This window comes from Triticum aestivum, chromosome 6B, assembly GCF_018294505.1.
Source record: "Triticum aestivum cultivar Chinese Spring chromosome 6B, IWGSC CS RefSeq v2.1, whole genome shotgun sequence".
Classification (NCBI taxonomy): Eukaryota; Viridiplantae; Streptophyta; class Magnoliopsida; order Poales; family Poaceae; genus Triticum; species Triticum aestivum.
In genome coordinates, this window is record NC_057810.1 from 155,693,076 (window position 1) to 155,697,490 (window position 4,415).

The window sequence follows — 4,415 nt, forward strand, 5'->3', positions numbered from 1 at the left end:
ATGATCACCCGCCAACCCTCCCCTTGCTATCCACATAGTCAAAAAGAGGTGCCACCACTACTGCAACTGCTTGTCCATGAGCCAAGCATGCATTCCCGGGGCCGTCGCCCCAACATCCAAGATCCCGAGACTGCCGACCATCATCATTGCAGCTCACCAACCATGGTAGCAAGAACTGGAAGGTGCGTCCTTCCACTGTTGGTTGGACATTAGACGCCGATTCCCAATGGATCTGGCGACGTAGTCGCCCACACTGGCGTCCCACCCAGTCTTGTCTAGACCAGGAGGGGTCACAACGAGCGCATGTTGACAACCTGCCGTCGAGCACGCCATGGCCATGGCCCTCCTCTGGCCTTGCCAACTCACACACGAGCAAGGCCTTATCCGTGGCTAGCAAGCTGAGACCAATGGCAGGACTGCCTGAATCAGAACCGGACCGACGTAACCGTACCATTCCGCATGCGCCGACATGGAAGGACCTCCGAGCTGCCACTGATTCACACACATCGCCGCCCACGACGAGAAAGCACTCCGAGGAGGAGAGCCCCGCCGCCGTCGGCCACGCAGGGGGAGAAGAGAGAATGAGGCGTCGACACTATGTAAGGTCCGGTCGCCCCCATGTCGCCCCGGGCGAGAGCGACACAGGGGCGAAAGCCTGTTTCGAGAGCGACACAGGGGGTATTTTGCAAATTTGTCTGCTCAACTATGCTCCGTTGAACGTTCACCGAGTGTCACTTTCTCCTTGATCTCGTTTACCCTTGCACCCTGACGGAAGCAACAGATTTCCTTCAATTATTTGTCCACGGTTTCACAACAGACATACTAATGATTATCTGGTTATAACTCACAACCTTTCGTCACGGGGAGAAACTGGTTAGCTCTCGTAACCATCCAGGTTCCGTACGGCGAAGGATGGTCTTGGCCTAGCGGGATCCGGGCGTTCCCGATTTCAACCTTGGTTGCCCTTTTCAACAACCCCGGCGGCCCGGCCCGAGCCCCCGAAGATTTGTCGCTAGCACGGTCGTCAAAGATGTCGATCATAGGGTTCGGGTGCAGTGTACGAGTCTGACTCGAGCTGGAGAGGTCTCGTCCACTTCTGGAAACTAGTAAGCATGCACGTGCAACGCACGTCTATTATCATCAGACAAATAAAAAAATAACCTAATATTTCCTCGTTCTTTTTGCGAAGTGTGTTAAGATACGTTAAAAGTCAAATGTCCTTTTGTTGACAAAATTACTCTATGTCACATATTTCCTCAGCTGCAATGCCAATCCTACAGAATGAAAACAATGCTAACTGGCATTTATACTAACTTTAACTACCAACTTCTCCTATCCTCATTTTTTGCTACCGATCCTATCCTATTTTTTTACTGGGAGCCCGTTGTCTATCCTTCTACAAATGAAAAAAACTTCTGGAGAAAATTACTGCAGGCACATTTTATTTTTCTTCAGATATTTGAGCTGCTAAAACTACAAATATTTCAGTACAAGGGGAGTAGAAAATTGCAGGCAAATGCAGTGCCAAATTATTAGCTTACACATAAAAATGATACAAAGTTAACAAATAACTTCCCTTTCCAAATATCATGTCAATCATATCAACCAGAAGTTGAATGGATCAACTAATGAAAAGATAATGTTACATTGTTATTCACCTTGCTAGTGTTATGATGTCAATCAAATATAGTTTTCCACCTGGTGACGTTACCCTCAGTTTTATTTTATACGGCTGATAGCCCATTCAATCATTTGCTCCTCCCCTATTGCTCTAATATTAAAGCTTCTCCTATACTCGTTATCCTCAGTTTTTTTACACGACTTGACTTAAAAATATTGATATGATCTATAGCACAATGCGAACAAATATAGTGTGTTGTATATGAATATTTCAATCAAAGGCTAGTCGAGGTCGTCTGCTCCATGGAGAATGATGGTCAGACTTCCATTCCTGATAATCCCCTTCTTCACCATTGCCACGAACATCCCCTAGTCAATTTGAACATCCTAATCAAATGTAGACATGATCAATTTGCATTTTAGATTTGTAGTAATTAGCGTAATAGTATAGACTAATCAACAGAGTTAATTGAAACTAATTAATTAATTTGAGATGGTGACTGCACTGAATAAACATACGCATGTTCTCATTGCCGACCTCCCTGATGATGTCGCGATACCGACGTCAGCTTGTATGTTGTACTCCCAGCACACCTCTTCCAGCAGGTCAACAGTGATATGCCCAGATCAAGCAAGAATAATGACACCCCAGCTATTTCCATCGCCAACTCCTTGAAGAACGTGACGAATAACTAATCAATCATCAATAAAATTGGAAAATAAAACAGGAACTTCTTACCCACCAATATTGATCTGATTTCTCATAATACAAGAGTTCACAGAAACTGAAGAAATTTCTAGGGGTAGCTCGACATGACTTTTCTAGCTAGCAACGCACTCGGCTTCAAGTGAAAATTCACCGCACACTTTGGACAAGTAGTGATCAAAAGCATCTTAATTTGCTTACGGAGGGAGTACATAATATGAAAAATATTGTAAACGTACTATATAATACAAGGAGTATGTGAGGTCAACTCAACACTTAAAATAATCAAACTATACTTTATTAAGTCTCCCTAATTTTCCCCACTGGTGACATGGAAGCGATCCATCACATGAGCGTCAGTGGTACCCCTCAGAAGCGGCGGTAGCTAGCGAGATAGCAGGCGACTCCCATGATGACGGGCGAGCATGAACATACGGCGTGCTTGTATGGAGCTCAAAATATTGGTGATATGGACGATTAAGAAAGTGCAACATTTGCCAGCAAGCTCACAATATGTAAATATTGGTACCCTTTTTTTCTCTATGGTCCTAGAGCAAGAAATTTGGTATGCAGAGAACAAACATGAACCGAAACCTGAGCATACAAGGGTGACTAATATTTGAAATAATAGCCGCAAAGAGATGGGCTTTACTAACTTGGCATACAAATTGCACAAGACTTGCTTTGTATGGACAGAAAGTTGGAAACACATCTTTTAGAAAGAGGCTTCTACACATATTTGAGAAACAACAATGTGCTTTGATTTTCAACTTGTTTTGCCAAGCACCACTACTAATTTAATAACATGCTAGTGTAGGCAAACAACCTCATGCCAGAATAATTGATGCGGTTAGACTACACATGTTGTCAGATTCATCAAAGTCATCATGAGCTTTTACTAAAATATTTGAAGCAGATTGCTACATGTAAGAGATTCATGGGAAAAGATTCGGACCAATGTGTTGAAACAACACTTGTTAGTTACGGTACATGATTCAGAGCTTTTATCCTAGCATGCTAACTACACATGGAATTTAATCACACAACAACATTCATTCCTTATAAAACTCGATAGGTTTTATTAAGACTTGTACAAATATACTTTTAGACATAAGGATCAGAAACTAACCTGTAAAGCACAATTGTTAGGTGACGCCTCCACGGCCAAATCATAGTTTCGCTACTTCCCATAAGATTCCTAGTGAACCAAGAAAAGAAAATGCTTTTCAGATTTGCTAGTTGCAGCCTCAAATTCTACGAACCAATCTGTTTATAATAAACAGAATTCATGTCAACAAAAGAAAGGTTACCCCAAACAAATGTGCACCCGACTTAATCTCGCTCAACAGAACTGCAGTGCACATGTTTCCCTCTAGCAAATATCTTCTTTGCTGCATTTGTTTCAGTCTGGACAAATCTCGTTGCTTCCAAAGGCACGAACAAGATTACTGCATGCAAAAGTACTGCAAAAACAAGATTAATACAATTTAGTACAAGATTCTACTTTGCTTCATTGCGATCCTTACAAAAACACTGTGGGCTGCCCCTTTTTGGTGAGTGGACCAGGGTGCAAAATAAGATGCAATGAATATTTCATGTAATATGCTATTGGAAGTTAATAACATAGCAAAGCAAAGCTTGAAACAGTTCATGTTGATGTGTTTATGTTTCCTACCAGCATTAAGCAATACATTTGGCAAAATTATGCTTTGTACCATGACGACATCAGACGAAAGCTAATTAAATAGACCATATGGAAACTGCACCAAGTAACGCATGGCTTGTCTTTTGCATCAACATCTGAAGGTTGCCATCCTACGAAAACTAACAACTCTGCCCATAAAATGCAAACCAATCTAAAATTGTGCTTTGCATGCACATACTTCGATAGACCATTAACCATGTATCTCCATAGAAATCAAGCATGTCTGATGCAAGCAAAAAAGTGACTCAACTCATCTTTCAAAGTTATTAATAGCCACCTTCTCATCCTTCAAATGCGCCTTCTATAGGAGCAGCAATACATAAAAATGAATAGATGCAAGTCAAGAACTGAATCCAGCACACAAGAATATCAGGTCTGTGCAAT

The 4,415-nt window shown here is 42.0% G+C and overlaps 1 long non-coding RNA gene across 4 annotated transcripts in view; it reads right to left on the minus strand.

The window, feature by feature from the left end:
* Positions 1-1,560: 1,560 nt before the first annotated feature.
* The window catches only part of LOC123133825 (uncharacterized), a 4,123-nt gene continuing 1,268 nt past the window's right edge, over positions 1,561-4,415 (minus strand). For all 4 annotated transcript variants that reach the window (XR_006465399.1, XR_006465402.1, XR_006465400.1 and 1 more), the window contains exons 4-7: positions 3,637-3,789; positions 3,456-3,524; positions 2,140-2,291; positions 1,561-2,007 (exon numbers count right to left, since the gene is read on the minus strand). This is a non-coding gene — a long non-coding RNA (uncharacterized lncRNA). The remainder of the gene's footprint in view (positions 2,008-2,139; positions 2,292-3,455; positions 3,525-3,636; positions 3,790-4,415) is intronic.